Source organism: Saccopteryx bilineata, chromosome 1 (genome assembly GCF_036850765.1).
Source record: "Saccopteryx bilineata isolate mSacBil1 chromosome 1, mSacBil1_pri_phased_curated, whole genome shotgun sequence".
Taxonomy (NCBI): Eukaryota; Metazoa; Chordata; class Mammalia; order Chiroptera; family Emballonuridae; genus Saccopteryx; species Saccopteryx bilineata.
The window spans coordinates 258730194-258748343 of NC_089490.1; the positions used below are offsets into that span (position 1 = coordinate 258730194).

Below are 18150 nucleotides of genomic sequence, written 5' to 3' on the forward strand. Positions count from 1 at the left end.
TTCCTCTCTGTCTCTCTTTTCCCCTCCCGCAGCCGCAGCCGAGGCTCCATTGGAGCAAAGATGGCCCAGGTGCTTGGGGATGGCTCTTTGGCCACTGCCCCAGGCGCTAGAGTGGCTCTGGTTGCAACAGAGCCACGCCCCGGAGGGGCAGAGCATCACCCCCTGGTGGGCAGAGCGTCGCCCCCTGGTGGGCGTGCCGGTGGATCCCGGTCGGGCGCATGCGGGAGTCTGTCTGACTGTCTCTCCCCGTTTCCAGCTTAAGAAAAATACAAAAAAAAAAATGTTCATCAACAAGAAAGTAGACAGTGTGGTAGACTGTTAAAATGGAATACCAGACAGCAGTGAGAAAGAATGAACAAACTAAAATTGTACATACCAGCATGGTTATCTCAAAAACATGAGTGAAAAAGTTTGGTGAAGGATCATTGTACAATATGATACCATTGAAAATATGTAAAGCATATGTTTATGGATACATGTATAAAGTGTAAAAATGATAAACAAGAAGTTAAGGATATTATTTACCTGTGAAAAACAGTGGGGTAGGAGTAGGATCAAGAGATTGTATATAGGGGGCCTTCAACTCTATCTGTAATGTTTTATTTGGTTAAAAAAAAGTCTGAAGTAAGTGTGACAAATGTTAGAATTTGATGAAGATAGGTAGTTGAGCACAGCAATGTTTTTGTTCTCTGTAATTTTCTGAATGTTTAAATACTTTATAATGTTTAGATCTCTTCTCTCACAACACAGAAAAAAATCCATTTTCACATTTGTTAAAATAGTTATCTAACAGTTTTGACGTTAATTCCTTGTCATTTCCTCCTTGAAAAATCCTGAGGTAGGAACAGTCTGGCCTAAGTCCATGGCCACAATGGCAAGAAAGACAGGGTCATGTGTTTGGGCCAGGTTGGGCCAGGTGACTACCCCTTTCTAAGTCTCAGTCCTGATAGTGGCTGTTTTCTGTGTGCTACTATTTATGAAGGTAAAAACTGTTCTTAGCTCACAGGCTGTACAGAAACAGGCTGCAGGCCAGATATGGCCCATCAGCCCCTGTTTGCCAACCCTTAATCTATACCTGCATGTACTTCCCTCCTCTTATCATTTTGTGAGGGAAAAATCCCAGTGTATTCATTCATCCTCATTGTTTTGTTTTGTATTGACCGTGGGGTGGGGGGGGGGGGCACGACGACAAATAAAGACCGAGTCAGCTTCAACCCCTGAGCTATCTGATTTTGCAGCTTGTAATTTGGGGAGGAACAATAAATTGGATGACTATTTTGTATCCCAGAATGAGCATAAATGTAATTTAACTGTAATGCAATGCTATAATCTAATACACAGTCCATATTCAAATTTTGTCAGTTGCCTCATTAATGTTCTTTATGGATACTGTATGGCCAGTAGTTTCGGCAGTTGCCGCCATGCACATGCAAGCGGTAAAGAAACTGTGGAGCCCAAAACTGGTGTGCCATTCCTTTATTCTAGCCTTGCACCTGGCAGGTGAGTAAACACACAGGGCTCCAAAATCCACTCATTCAGAGTTCACAAAGCTACGGTCACATCCAGGTTTTCCTAGAATCAAAGACCCCTCACCAGTCTAAGTCACCTCTGGTTCCCCATCTGCCAACATGGCTTCTTACTCTGCAAAACTAGCTTCTCTCTCCTTCCCTTCTATCTTAGCTTCTTCTGCTTCATCACAAATATTTCTTGGTGCAAAAATTCCTCCTCCAGCACACATTAGCACAACAGTGGCCCTTCCCAAGCGGAAGGTAATTAGCAGTTTCACCTGGGCAGTGGCCATTTTTAACAATAAAAGTGAGCAAACTCAGAAAACATATTTTACAAACTTATTTGCGCAACAGATATATTTTTTCCTGGTCTAGGATCCAAACCAGGATCGCATGTTATATTTAGTAGTCTCTATTACTTTGGGAGCAATTCGTTAGCGCGCGCGCGCGCATGTGTGTGTGTGTGTGTGTTTCTTGACCATGACATTTTTGAGGAGTACAGGCTAGTTATTCTGTGGAATGTCCCTCAGTTTAGATTTCTCAGATATTTCCTAGGAATGAGGGCATTTGTGGGCAGGAATACATAGAAGTAATGCTGTGTTCTTCCTAATGCATCACTGTCAGAAGATGCGTGCTGATAGTTCCCATATTGGTGACAATAATTTTCACCACCTTATTAAGGCAGCATCTATTGTCCACTAACTTCCCCTTTGTAATTAGTAAGTAATGTGTGGGGAGATACTTTAAGATTATGAAATATCCTATTTCTTACCAGACTTTCACCCACTAATATTTACATCCTTTGATGATTGTCTAATTGCATCATTCCTTCTATATTTTAGTTAGCATTCTACTGTAAGTAAGAACTTGTCCTTTATCCTCTTTTCTACCATAAGGACTCATGATTTTATTTTATTCAGTAAGTTACAATCTATTACTTGGTGCTCAAAATGTCCCAGATTGGGTCAGTAGGATACCCTGTCTCTTGCATTGTTTAACATGTCCCCATCATTCATCAAGCATTTTTATATTTTCTAGCCCAAAAATATTTTTTAGTCTCATCTTACACTTTATCTGTCCCAGCCCTGGAATCAGCCATTTTTCCAAAGAGCCCAGGTTCTTTTTAGAAGAAAATGGTCTTCAGAAGTCAAAATCTGAATGTCATTATGCTCGTTGCTATTGGGATGTCACTGTACCCAGGCTTTCTCAGTGGACAGAGTTAGAAAATGTATCTGTCCTTCCTTCCATCTATCCATCTGTGTGTCTCCTATTTCAGTCTAACACTTCAGGTTTCATTTTAGTCTTTTTTTTTTTTTTTTTTTTTACAGAGACAGAGAGTCAGAGAGAGGGATAGACAGGGACAGACAGACAGGAACGGAGAGATGAGAAGCATCAATCATTAGTTTTTTCATTGCGCATTGCGACATCTTAGTTGTTCATTGATTGCTTTCTCATATGTGCTTTGACCCTGGGCCTTCAGCAGACCAAATAACCCCTTGCTCGAGCCAGCGACCTTGGGTCCAAGCTGGTGAACTTTTTGCTCAAACCAGATGAGCCTACGCTCAAGCTGGCGACCTCGGAGTCTCGAACCTGGGTCCTCAGCATCCCAGTCTGATGCTCTATCCACTGTGCCACCGCCTGGTCAGGCTCATTTTAGTCTTAACATTTCTCTTATTTTATAATTTATTTCTCTGATGGTGAAAAATCAGATTCTCATTTTTTGTCATATATCTGTTTTGTCATATATCTGTCATATCTGTTTCTTCTAATATATGGCTATTCTGCTTAGTTTCTTAATGGTGTGTTTTGATAAACAGTTTTTAATTTGATGAGGTCTAATTCACCTATTTTTTATTTTATGGTTACAGTATTATTTTCTGTGCCCTAAGTAGATATTGCCTATCCCTTGGTCATAGATATTCTTCTGTTTTCTTCTTAAAAACTTTATAATTTTATATTTTATGTCTCAATTTAATTTTACCTCTAGACCAATTCTTGTGTATAGTGTGAGTGTTGATGTTCATTTTTTTCTAAAAGGATGTTTCTATTTTCTTTACTCTTTTCCATTGATCTCTCTATCCCAATGCCAATATTATATTCTTAAATTACTGTCAGTCTTGAAGCCAGATACTATAAGTCCCTCAACTTTGTTCTTTTTCAATATTGTTCTAGCTATCTTAGGTCCTTTATGTTTTAATATACATTTTAGAATTAGATCATCAATTTCTATTTAATAGAAATTGTTCCCAATTCTGATTGGGATTTTGTTAAATCTGTATATCACTTTAAGAAGAATTGATATCTTAATTAGGTCTCAATGTGATGACCTCAAATATTGAGTCATCCAACTCATGAATGTGGTTTAACTTTTCTATTTCTAGGTCTTCTTTACTTTCTCTCAGCAAAGTTTTATAGATTTCAGTATAGGCATCTTGCAAATCTCTTGTTAAATTATTTATGAGTATTTTATGGTTTTTAATGTAACAAGGTATTTTTCTAACTTGAAAATTTCATTTTTCAATTGTTTGCTACTAGAAACACAACTGATTTTTATTTTTTATCCTGAGATTTTGAGAAACTCATTTATTAGTTCTAGAAGTTGTTTGTAGATTCTGTAGTGTTTTCTGCATATCTAAATATCTTGTCTGTGAATATAAATACATTTACATCTTCCTTTCCAAATTTTGACCTTTTAATTAATTTACTTTTCTTACCTGATTGCACTAGCTAGGATTTCCAATGTTGAACAGAAGTAGTAGGAGCAGACATCTTTATTCCCAGTCTAAGGAGGAAAATGTTTAATATTACACTATTAAGAATGATGTTAGCTGTAGATTTTTCATACACGATCTTTGTCAGGTTGAGGAAGTTTTCTTTTATTCCTAGTTTGCTGAGAGTTTTTGTCATGAATGGGTGCTAACCTTTGTTAAATACTTTTTTCTACAATTATAAAGATGATCATATGGGTTTCCTCTCCTTTATTCTGTTATTTTAATGAATTACTTTGATTGGTTTTTATTATTATTTTTTTTTTTTTGTATTTTTCTGAAGTTGGAAACGGGGAGGCAGTCAGACAGACACCCGCATGCACCTGACTGATTGGTTTTTAAATGTTAATTCAGCCCTGGATTCTTGGGATTAAGCGCCAAAAATATATTGTCTTAATGTATTCCAGAGAGAGGGATAGACAGGGACAGATAAGAACGGAGAGATGAGAAGCATCAATCATTAGTTTTTCGTTGTGCATTGATTGCTTTCTCATATGTGCCTTGACCTCGGGCCTTCAGCAGACCGAGTAACCCCTTGCTCAAGCCAGCGACCTTGGGTCCAAGCTGGTGAGCTTTTTGCTCAAACCAGATGAGCCCGTGCTCAAGCTAGCAACCTCAGGGTCTCAAACCTGGGTCCTCTGCATCCCAGTCCGACGCTCCATCCACTGCGCCACCACCTGGTCAGGCTCTTAAAGTTAATTTGTTAATATCTGTTAGAGATATTTGTATCTATGTAATACTGGTCTCTAAATTTCTTTGCTTATAACATCCTTCTGTGGTTTAGGCATTAGTATTATGTTATGCCAAACATATTGCAAACTCTTCCCTCCTTTATTTCTGAAATTTTATGTAAGATTTGTATTGTTACTTCAGTGTTTGATAGCATTTACCAAGAAAGTCATCTGGGCCTGGAGTTTTCTTCTTAAGAAGATTTTTTTTTAATTACAAATTAATATTTTAGAACAGATATGTGGCTTCTCAGTGTAGTTTTATTTTGTATTTTTCATATTGATAAGATTAAGATGTTCTTAAATGCTTAAGAGTCATATTTCTGTAAACTTTCTAATCTTGTATCTTTTCTTCTGAATTGTTGGTCTTTTCTCTTACTGATTTGTGGGACCTCTCTTAATCTTTTGGAAATAGCCTTTAATGTTAAATATTTTTCTTATTTCTTTTGTTTTTTAAAAATCACCTTGCCATATGGTGGTTCTTGCTATATAGAAGTTTTTATTTTTTATGTAACTAAATTTATCAGTCTTTTATGGCTTTTGTACCAGACTAAGACATTCTCCATCCTAAGAAATCTCATATTTTCCTCCAGTGAATGTATACTTTTGTTTTTAACATGTAAATAGAAAATTCATCTGGAGTTTGTTTTGGTTTAATTATGTGAGGTACAGATTCATACATACACTTACTCCTACACATGCATAAAACAAGTTGCTACTCAATTACCCTAATGCCATTTATTGAATAATCCATCTTTTGTCTACTGATATAACATGCCACTTTATCATCTGCTAATTTCTTGTTTGTGTTTGGGTCTGTCCCTGAACTTCCTGTGCTGTCCCACTGATCTGCCTTTCCATTCAGTAACATCACACTTGTTGTAATTATTATAGCTATCTAATACGTTTATCTGAGGAAAAGGCCACAATTCTCTCTACCTTTTTGCTCAACCTCCATTATCACCTTTTCCTCTGTGTTTACCTCATTAATTGTTAGAAAGATTTCTCAAATATTTTATTAAAATATTTATTCCCTCTTCTCTTTCCCCAGTGGGGAAGCTTAAGTGATGGTAGTAAGCCATACAAATAATATAGTCAGTGAAAGAATTACCAGGAAAGCCAGATACATATTCTTTACTTTGCCTTCTCCTTCCCATGGGAGCTCCTAGCCCCAGAGCCAGATAATTATATCATTCAGTAATGTGCTTCCTTAAATGGAAGTACAAATGGCTGTTTACACTAACTCCCTGCCTTTGGGAATGTTTAGTCAGATTGGGGTGAGAATGACTAAAGCTCTCAAAAGTCCAGTTGGCCACCCATCAATTGGAATGATGTTGTGGATCATCAAGATAAAATATAATTACTTGTATCTATACAAAAGTGCGTTGTCATCTTATTTTTGTTTATCATCCCACAAAATTGAAAGAGCAGATTCTGTTTTGCTCTCTTTTATCAGGGAAAGTAAGAAAGTAAGCCAGAGAGGAAGCTTTTCCACGGCCGAACAGCTAGTGACAGCAGAGGGCCTTGATCATAGATATTTTGAGGTTTGGAGTTCTTCCTCCAAACCCAAAAGAACACTTATTTCTCATATCACCCAATCTCATAAAAACATTATCATCAGCTCCACAAACATCCAGGTTGGTTAAATTTAAATCATCATGAAATAGTAGTGATATGTTTCATCCTCCTCAAAGTATTTACTCGTATTCCTAACATGTTCATCTCACCTTCCCTTAGTGGTGTCAAAACAGTGTACTTCCTGTTCAGAAGTGTGCATGCTGCAAAGAGAATACTATCTTCTTACGGACGAAAGCAAAAGTTGCCTCGTATTTGTTTTGATTTGTTAGTAGAGATCTATAAGCCTCTGGGCTTTTTAGAAGATTGAAGGACAGTACTTTTGAGAGTAAGGTTATAATTGTGATAGAGTCTTATGGTAAATTAAGTTTGTCATGTTAATGATTCCAAAATTTTATTATAGTTTAAGGCGTTGACTTTTAGAATTTTTTTTGGGGGGGGGGTGGTCTTTCCCTACCATAGAAACAAAGTTAGCTTTCAACTCTGGACACATGTTGGTTTGAAACTAAGTAGGACACTGCTGAGGCTGAGTTTGGGGCCCATGTTTATTAAGGTTAGGAGTAATTGTGCAAAGTAGTTTTTAATGCCTTTAGATTATTTTTTCTTTTCTCTTTGTTCTCATTTCTAAGTATTATCTTTCTTCACTGATAGTGATCATTTGGACTCTACTGTCAGATCTTTTTGGCGAAGTATTTTGTAGTGATTCACATTTATTTAGAAAGCAACAGCTGAGCACACATTTTTATTTTTTAAAGATCTTGATATCTTATCACTGTAAGATAGTACAGATTCTTTTTAATTTGTTTTGATATCTACATATTTGGCAGCAGTAAATTTAATTTTGACAGTAGGCATTTTGACTTTGGACAGATTGTATTTCTGGAGAACCACCAATCTAAGGTGAACTTTTTAAGGATAATGATTATATCTTATTTGATTTTGTATTCCCAGCACTTAGTCATACCTGGAATATAACTGAACCTCAACAAATCTTTTGTTGAATGAATGATAAAGAAGTCTATAAGCACATTAGTGCCAATTAAAATTCTTAGTGCATACATACAAGTTGTACTCCTCTGCTCCATCCACTGTTTGAATCCCACCCCCACCCTCCATTTTTTAGGCAGTTTCAAATAAATCTCATTGCAAAACAATACCAGTCTAGGGTGGTTGGCAGTAAGCCATGGACTGGAATGGGAAGTTCCTTGTGTTCCCACCAAAATGATTATAGTCTGATTCTGATCACATCACTTAGCCTTGCTGACCTCAGTTTTCTCATCTTTCAAATAAAGACAGAGGTTGTGTAGGACTCTCTCAGCTCATACGTGTAGAAATCCTCTGGAAAAGTCAAAGCATTCTATGCATACAGTGGGACACTGCTCTCTAGATAGTCTTTCCTGGAGCCCCAACCCCACTTGGGGAGGTTTGAGGCCCTTTTGCCACAAAACAAACCTGTTTTTATTTTGTGGAAAGGTTCCTGAACCTAATGGTAACACATAGCACATTTCTGGCTCCTTCTGTATTTCTGCTTCTCCTGTAGTTCTATTACTTTTTCCTTGTCATTTCTCTGTCTATGGCCAGGAACTGAGTCGGTACAGATTCACAGGGCATGAAAAGCACACAGTGGCACTTTGGGGACTTGACTACATTCACATTCGTGCCTCAGGAAGGTCACTGTTGCACTCCTGTGCTGAGTTGGGGCCGTCATGTGCACCCTCCATGGAGTGATCCTTGAGGGAAGCTGACGCAGACTCTCACTCCATAACACATCAGACAAGGGAGACGTGGGTCTTAGAAGTAGGAGGGGGCTGTATGGGTATCTGATTTTCTAGACCCAGTGTCTTTTCAATTCTATGAGACTAAAGGAACTGCTGTGTAGGTAGATAGATATATCTGCTCTCCCAAATTGTCCCCCTATTCATGATTTACTTCTAATATCCCAGCATCTTTGATTTATTTTTTATCTACTCCACTGGGGCTTGTTATTTTTCCCTCCACATTTTTGTGTCTTCCCCTTCTCTATCCTATGGAATATCATCCTAGGACCTAGGTCAAGCTCTAATCTGTTTTCTATTTTTATTTCTAGTGTTCATATTCAAATTTTGTTTAATAGCAAACCTTCAAAGAAGAGAAAATATGATTAACAAATTTCAAATCAGAATCCTCTTTTATTTCAAAATTTTAATCATTAGTTTAAGGTATTTGGTCTTACTTTAATGTTGTAAATCTACTTGAAGTCATATTCTTGGTTTTCATAACAAAATATATCTAGTCAAGACAATAGATATTGCTTGTGTTTTACAAGTTATCTTCATGGCTCCTTGGATTTACAGTCCCAGTTGTAAAATAGAGTTGTGAACGTCATCATTCACTTATTTTATAACTCTATGAGACATCCGTCCAAGCTAACTTTATTAAGGTGATAAGGCTATGTGACTCATACGTTCTGACAGTTATCAGCAGGTCCACTATCATTTACTAGATTTGAAGTTAGAGGAACAATAAAATGATTATCCAGCCTCTCCATCTCCTCAGGCTCAGTCCTGTTCTTGATGCCACATATTTCAAGGATAGCACAGACTATTTATGTAATTTGGTTCCAACTTAATTTTCCAGCCATATAACTAATTCTTAACATAAACTCTACATTTATGCAATTATCTTTCCTGACTTAGTCAGTTTTGTTCAGCAAATATTAATTGTATTTCCTCTGTAAAGAGGGCCCAGCTCTTTCCCTGGGGATTTATTTCTTTCCTATTAAAAGTCTGCCAAATCTTAAGTGCCCAGACTCCATGATGCCATTTCAGATCTCTCCAGCCAGCAATAGCCCCCTAAACTGCACGCAGGTGGCACTTTGTTTGCATCACCAAGTTACATTGGTCACATATGGCCTACCTTTGTGATCTCATCAGTTTGTGAGATTATCTGCATTTTGAGTAAACCTGGTTGTTTGTTTGTTTGTTTACGCAAAAGAGGCAGAAACAGAGAGAAGGACAGACAGGCATGAAGGGAGAGAGATAAGCATTAATTCTTCATTGCAGCACCTTAGTTGTTCATTGATTGCTTTCTCATATGTACCTTGACCGAGGGGCTATAGCAGATGGAGTGACCCCTTGCTCAAGCCAGCGACCCTGCACTCAAGTTGGTGAGCCCGTGCTCAAGCTGGCAATCTTGGTGTTTTGTTTTGTTTTGTTTTTTTGTATTTTTCTGAAGTTGGAAAAGGGGAGGCAGTCAGACAGACTCCCGCATACGCCCAACCAGGATCCACCTGGCACGCCCACCAGGGGGCGATGCTCTGCCCATCTGGGGCATAGCTCTGCCGCAATCAGAGCCATTCTAGCGCCTGAGGCAGAGGCCACAGAGCCATCCTCAGCACCCTGGCAAACTTTGCTCCAATGGAGCCTTGGCTGCGGGAGGGGAAGAGAGAGACAGAGAGGAAGGAGAGGGGGAGGGGTGGAGAAGCAGATGGGTGCTTCTCTTGTGTGCCCTGGCCGGGAATCGAACCCGAATTCTCGCATGCCAGGCCGATGCTCTACCACTGAGCTAACCGGCCAGGGCCAATCTTGGTGTTTTGAACCTGGATTCGCTGTATCCCGGGCCAACACTCTATCTACTGCACCACCACCTGGTCAGGCTGAGTAAACCTGTTCTCATAAAACTTGATAAATAGCCAAGGGCCTTAAAAATGAGTTTTAAACTATCAATAATAGAAAGGTAAACATTCAATAGAAAAAAACTAAAAAGGCAATATCAAGAAACAGGAAAGGCAAATGTACCGTAAACATATGAAAAGATGTTCAGACTTACCACTAAATAGAATGTGCAAAGAAGTAACCAAATGGAATGCTTTTTGCATGTCTTATTGAGGAGGATGAAAAATTTATCAGTACTCATCCTCAGGGCAACAGACATCCTCAGCAAACTGGTAGGAACTTAAATTGGTACTTTTTTATATTATTATTTTTTTAAAGTTTTTTTTAAATTTTATTTATTTATTCATTTTAGAGAGGAGAGGGAGAGACAGAGAGAGAGAGGAGAGACAGAGAGAGAAGGGGGGAGGAGCTGGAAGCATCAACTTTCATATGTGCCTTGACCAGGCAAGCCAGGGTTTTGAACCGGTGACCTCAGCATTTCCAGGTCAACACTTTATCCACTGCACCACCACAGGTCAGGCGGTACTTTTTTTAAAGAATTTATTCTAAGGAGAAATAGGGATGTTCAAGAGGTCTGGTAATGGAATTCAGAGCATAGAGTTTTCTGAATTGGGTGATCTTAAGTATGTGGGTCAAGGAAACTAACTAGTTTATTTATACTAGGGAAATGTGCCCATCATTAGGGGGTTAGTTAAAGAAGCAATGGAAAACTAGCTCTGGCTGGTGAGAATTCAAGTGATTTTTTTCATTTCTGTACTTTTCTATAAAAGTTAAATTTTCAGGAAAATTACATTTATATCAGAAGAGATAGCTTCTTGAAATTAAAAAAAGGTTTTCAAAGGGACCTTTAAAGAAGCTATTGGGGGACTTTGAATGTTTAAACTGGGTTGAACAGAGACTAACATGTTTGGGAGATCTGGTAGTAGAATTCAGAACACAGAGTTTTCTGGGCAGGGTGATTTTAGTGGTCTTAGACCATTGGAGATCAAGAAGACAAAGTTTACAAACGATATTTGAGGGAAGGAGCCTGAGAGGTAGAGTAAAATAATGTGCTCAGTTCTGAATACAGTACAGTGTGTTGAGGAGCCTGTGTGAGGTCCACATGGAGGAAGGAGTCCAGGTGGCAGGTGAATATATGAGTGTGCAGCTTTGAGAGATATTTAGGCTGAAGAGATAGGTTCATAGTCACCTGCAGCTAAGCTTTTTGATTATCCACATTTCCAGTCAAGTCTTTAATCGTTGAAATCCTGAACACAAAATGGTCCCTATATATTCTGGGTCATGGAAAGCACATTTGTTGACTCTTTTTGCTTGTTAAGCCTCTAAAATAATCAGAGAACATAGTAGGTCTCTTTATATCACACATTAGCCACCAGTGCATGGTGGAACATCAGGTTCATTCACTCAGGTGCATGCCTTTCCTAGCAGCTTCCCTGGCTAGAGTTCTATAATGTCATCTCTTTTTGTCATATGCTCTTGGTCATTGAAGTTCTCTGGTGGCAGAGATTCTCCAAGTCTTGATCAAATCCTTGTGTAAATAGCTGTGCATCCGAATACTCTATAGAATCTTACAATCCTATCTCAAATGAGACAGCCATTTCTAAAATCTCTTTACTACCACCACTCCAATTCACACCTAATAACTAGTGAAACATCACTTCATTTGGAGTGACATAAAAATTTGATTCTCGTTCTTTCTCCCCAGCATGGCCTGAAATTTTAAAATTTGGTCTTCTGAAACAGACTACCCATAAAACCCATGCACACGAATCTCTATGGGACAATGAAGCCCCCACTAGGCCAGAGTCCATTGATTCAGGATCCTGGGTCAGTGTAGCAAGCATGTTGGTCAGTTTCTCTCTAGTAGCCCATAGTGAGAGGAGAGAAAGAAGACTTGTCAAACAGGAAGGGAAAAATGTCTGCAGTCATTTTAGTGTAGGGAGAAAAAAGTAGTCTTAAGTGTTTGTGGACCTCCAAAGGCCAGGTTATATAGACTCATAGTCTATCTGAGCTGTTCAAAATAATATTTACAGAGATGGGAACTATAGTACGTATATTAGAGAGGAGTAAAAGACTTTCCCAAAGGTACATAGTTATTTGTAATAGGGTACAGTTATATCAAAATTCTTACCATGGATCATTACAATTATCAATTATAAACAATTGGCAGGGGTGTGGGGAACCAAAGCTGAACCTTCAGGTACCTGGGATACCTTATGGGTAGTTTTCCTTCCTCCTTACAGTGCTATGTAAGCGACATATCGCACATCCACTGTTCTTATTCTTACATTTTATTTAGGAAATGATCTTAGGGACTGCCTTAAATCCTGAGCTTACCAAGAATGGCATGCCTGATTGTTCTATACAGGAACTCCATAGCATCCTGTAAGAATAGTCATATCCTCTGATGATCAATGGAGAAATGCATTCGGCTTTAAGGAGTCTCATAATGTTTTCATCTTATTCTTACAATCTGATAGCATAGCATGAGTCAGCATAGAGGTGCTGAATGAAGAACTGGTGGGCATTTTATGAAAGAATGAGCATTGATAACAAGCCTTATTGTTTTGAGGTATCACTTAGGCAAAAGCCTAACATCAGAGCATGTGGGATAATTGACCACTCCTCAGTGCAGCTTCTTTCTGAACTGCCTTCAGTCCACCTCACCCATGTGTTTCTGCAATCACACCCACTACAGTGCCAAATGACTTTAGATAGCTGGGAGAAATGAAAGAGGACAATACATTAAGGCCCAGATCATATTATTTACATAATGAAATTGTCAGAGAGCTCTTGGTCAAGTTGGCATAATCATTTCAGGCTCACTTTTTTATAACGAAGAAAGTGGAAGGATTGAATGGATCACTGCAAGAGCCTCTTTCCAGCTCAGTAATATTCTATAATAGGATGCTTAGCCACTGAGTCAGCACCAGTTCTTTCTCCCACCTACCCATCCCCTTAAATTTTATTTTACTCATTTTTTTGTAAATACCCTTAGGCATTTAAACGTTGGAATGACTCTAGCTCTGCTTCTTAGATATAAGATGCATTTGATTGCACTTTCTAATGTGAGTATATATATATATAAACCTGTAAGGGACTAAAACACGTAATTCTAGAATGCATGGAAATGTATCAGGCAGACACAGATATGTCCTACATAGACAACTGTTTCCTTTCTCTGAGATTCTGTCCCAAGTATAGGCAGGGCCATGATCTTGGCAGCTTTTCTTTTGATTGGTTCAGTTCATCTTCATTTGGTGTTTCTTCTCCTTAATTGTTGACTCCCACCAGGAGCTGGTGGGCACTGAACAGACAGAGGTCTCAGGCATAAACTCTGTTGTGTGGTAGCTCTGCCTTGCCAAGCTTATGAAAACCCTCCCAAAGGCAGAAGAGTAGTAATGGGTAAATTAACTCCTCCTTAGGTCACCTCTCAACTCCCTTCTCCCTGTCTGGACCTTTTTCTATCATAAGATCAGAAACCTTGCTACCAGTCATCAGACTGACTGGCAATCTCTGTACCGTTTGGCTCTGAGCCTTTGTGATTGTGAAAGGCCTCTCTGTTCCCACCTCTGCTTCACCTTCCAGCACCTCATTTGAGATTGTCTCTAGAGGAATGAGGGGCACAGGACTCTTCACCTTCTTAATGACCCTGTCCTTCCTACTCTATCCCAACCCATTTGGCCAGTGACAGTCAGGTATTTGTTGCACATATGTGCCCAACCAGCACTGTGCAAGTCACATCCCATGTGGAGGGAAGTAGTCATGAGAACTCGCCTTGAACTCAGTGATTATTTGCCTGTGACTGCTGTCGGCTGCTCTGTCCAGGTTTTCCGAAGTGCTGTGTTCTAGTCATGGTACAAGCAGTTCACATGTAGTATCTTCTCAGTCCTCACATCAACCCAGAATTGTACTATATAAAGTGGATACAACTCTTACTCCCATTTTACAGATTAGGATCCTGAAGTTTTAGATTCCTGGGGTTATAAAGTAGTAATGACATCTGTCTGATGCCAAATCTTGTATCTTAACAACTTCTCTACTACCAACGGCAGTTATGCCATAGAACTTAGCCTTAGGAAAAACATATACCTAAAACGATTAGTAAGCAGGACTGAATGTAATAAATGTTACATCAAGAAGATAGAGCCTGACCAGGCGGTGGCGCAGTTAATAGAGCGTTGGACTGGGATGCGGAAGGACCCAGGTTCAAGACCCCGAGGTTGCCAGCTTGAGCGCGGGCTCCTCTCGTTTGAGCAAAGCTCACCAGCTTGGACCCAAGGTCACTGGCTCAAGCAAGGGGTTATTCGGTCTGCTGAAGGCCCATGGTCAAGGCACATATGAGAAAGCAATCAATGAACAACTAAGGTGGTGCAATGAAAAACTGATGGTTGATGCTTCTCATCTCTCTCCTTCCTGTCTGTCTATCCCTATCTATCCCTCTCTCTGACTCTCTCTGTTTCTGTTAAAAAATAAAAAAAGAAGATAGACTGTAACAATAATGTTACTTGTTTGTGTGCATATTTCCACTCTGCTTGGTTCCCAAAAGGATTAAAAGTTGTCAAAATACTTACCTAATTCTATTTTGATTTTCCTGAGTAACCCAGTGCTAAAGACATTATCACCTCTATTCTATAGGTGACAAATCTGATTCTCACGTTGATTTAACAAAATCTGTGAGTCAGGGCTGGGTGCCAATCAAAGGCAGAGAAGCAGACACCTTCTCAGGGATTTCTCTGGTTGCAGTGCTACTTCACTTCCGCAGAGAAGGTGGCCTCCGAGCCCCCCACATGTCTGAGCTGGCAGTCAGTGTCATTTCTTCTGCCCCCGGAGAAGCATGTGTTGCTGTGGTTTGGCTCAGGTCTCCATCAGACAGGCCCTGAATGCAGAGTTAAACGGCATGTGTACCTTCAAGTACTCAACTTGGGACACACCCTTAAGTAGGTAGTGTATAAACACATGTATGAGTGATGACAGCAACCTTTCTCCTCTGGAAAGTGGGAAGAGGCAGGTACAGCTTTATTTATATTGGTAATATTTTCTTTCTTAAGTGTATCCAAAGAGAAAGAACAGATAAAGAGTCAGAGATTATTGGGAAGAGGAAAGAAAAGTTGAATTCACTTTTTCACTGAGAGCCAATTTTTAAAAACTTAGTACCAGGGTATTATGAAACCATCAATGTTATATAAATGAGGAATTGCCCATGATGCTTCTAAATTAACCTAAACTTGATTCAAATGCCCACAAAGACAAGGTGTTTCTTGATCATCACAATCTAACCTCATTGAAGGCAGGGACTGTGTTTGTTTCCCTGCGTCTCTCTTGCCCAGCATATTATGTTGATTCGTGGTGGGTTGATGGGTGATCACACGCAGAATAGTAAGGTGACTTATCGTCCTTCTTTAGGGAGGACAGTCCTTCTTTTGTAAGTTCCGTCCTCCCTTCAAAAGTGTCCTCCTACATGTCCTCCTTTTTGATGTTGGAAGTCTAATCTGTAAATGTCGTATTCAATCGATTCAGAGTCAATCCATTGCATGTGATGTGACATATTTGTATTTGACATGATTATTGGTCAAGAATCAGTACAGTGTGGTGAGACACGATTATGAGACACATGCACTCCTCATGGGAGACCTTAAGAGAGCACGTGATATACTGAGCGCATAAATGCCTTTGTGTACTTCATACTGAAACACAACACAGCACATACGACATTGTATACTCATGATTATTTATCTGTGAACTTTTAATCATAGATAGGTAAGCGCAATTCATGTTTTATTAATTCATTATCTATTCTATTTAATAATTTCCAAACACATATAATGTTATTTACAAGTATTTTCTTGAAATTCAAGTTTAAAAGTGGAAATCTAACCTCAAACCATATCTATTAATAATGCATTTTGATTAAATAGTTGCATAAAACAGATGTTTTTTATTAGAAAATGATAAATACACCCGAATATCACTCCAAATGAGTGGTTTTTTGATATTTAGTCTTGTTAATTTAGCTTCTGAAAAATTCACCTACCATGATGTAACATTTTCAGTTCCTAATATGCTTGCATCGTTCGTGTAGCTCAGTATTTTTTTAATTTTAAATTTCATTTAAGGGATGGAAAAATCAAAAGAGAAAATGCCATTTCAATGATAAATTGAAAAAGGAATTTCCATTCCTCATATCAAAGAAAGATACCATTGTTTTCTGCAATATTTGCAGCAGGGAATTTTGTACTACAGCTGGGGGCAGAGCAGCGATAACGAAACACTTGACCACAAACAAACATAAGCAGTCATTAGATGCATCAGCTTCCAGTTGTCAAGTAACAAGTCGTTTTAAAACTTCAAACTATTCTGAAGATGAAAAACAGTTGGCTGTAGTGGAGGGAACATTTGCATTTCATACCATAATTCACAAAGTTTCATATTATGGATTGTACAACTAAATTATTGAAAAAGTTTCACAATGCAAAAATTTCATGTACCAGGACAAAATACGAGGCTATTTTGAAATCACTATTTAAAAATTACTGTGGGCCCTGGCCGGTTGGCTCAGCGGTAGAGCGTTGGCCTGGCGTGCGAGAGACCTGGGTTCAATTCCCGGCCAGGGCACATAGGAGAAGTGCCCATTTGCTTCTCCACCACCCCCCCCCCTTCCTCTCTGTCTCTCTCTTCCCCTCCCGCAGCCAAGGCTCCATTGGAGCAAAGATGGCCCGGGCACTGGGGATGGCTCCTTGGCCTCTGCCCCAGGTGCTAGAGTGGCTCTGGTCGCGGCAAAGCGACGCCCCGGAGGGGCAGAGCATTGCCCCCTGGTGGGCAGAGCGTCGCCCCTGGTGGGTGTGCCAGGTGGATCCTGGTCGGGCGCATGTAGGAGTCTGTCTGACTGTCTCTCCCCATTTCCAGCTTCAGAAAAATACAAAAAAAAAAAAAAAATTACTGTGACAAAAGACTTACAGAGGACTTGGAAACTGCAGCATTAGTAACAATTTTATCTGATGCATTGAATCATAATGAAATTAAATTATATCCAATAATAAGATTTTAATGTTACCAAGGGCATTCAAATAATTTTAAATTTAGAATCCATTGAAGGCGAAACTTATGAAATTTTGTCAAACCATCTATACAGAATAGTAAATGAAAATAATTTGAAATCTAAAGTTGTACTAATGGCTAATAATACAAATACAAATTTTGGTGGGCGAAGATGCAAAGGGGTGAATAATGTGTATGTAAAATTACAAGAGTTACTCTAAAAGAAAATAGTAGGAATGAGTTGTAATGCACATATTTTGTCAAATGCAATCAACACAGCATCATGTGCCATGCCAATTGATGTAAAAGTAATAATAACTACAATTTATTTGCATTTTAGTCGTTTTACCATTCATGTTGCTACTTCAAAACAATTTTGTGAAGAAGCAAATGTTGAATACAAAAAACTTTTAGGATATTCAAAAGATAGATGGCTTGCTCTAACACCTGCTGTAGAGCGTGTTCTACAATTATTTGAGCCTCTTCGTTCATATTTTTTAAGTTTAGACAAATGTCCTAAAATCCTGTAATCGTTTTTCAATAATAAAATATCTGAGATATTAATGTATTTTGTACATAATCAAGCATCTATTTTTCACAAAAGATTGAAGGTGAACACATTTCAGCTATGGAAGTTAGTCTTATTTTGAATGACTTTATCCTTCAATATAAATCTCATTTTGAAGAAAAATTTCTTTCTTTAATTATAAAAAGAAAATTGTCAGACTTAGAAGGAATCAAATCCAGGCATAACAGAAAAGTTTATCAAAGAAGTGCAGGATTTTTACCAGACATGTTTTCAATATATCGAAGAATAGTCTGAAACAAACATCATGGGAAATAACAGTTTTCAATTGTGTTTTTTTACTTCATCGCAAGT

At 38.7% G+C, this 18150-nt stretch overlaps 1 protein-coding gene across 2 annotated transcripts in view; it reads left to right on the forward strand.

Moving 5' to 3' along the window:
* The window catches only part of MRPS27 (mitochondrial ribosomal protein S27), a 97450-nt gene that overhangs the window by 42130 nt on the left and 37170 nt on the right, over positions 1 to 18150 (forward strand). The gene's annotated exons all lie outside the window — the stretch shown is intronic.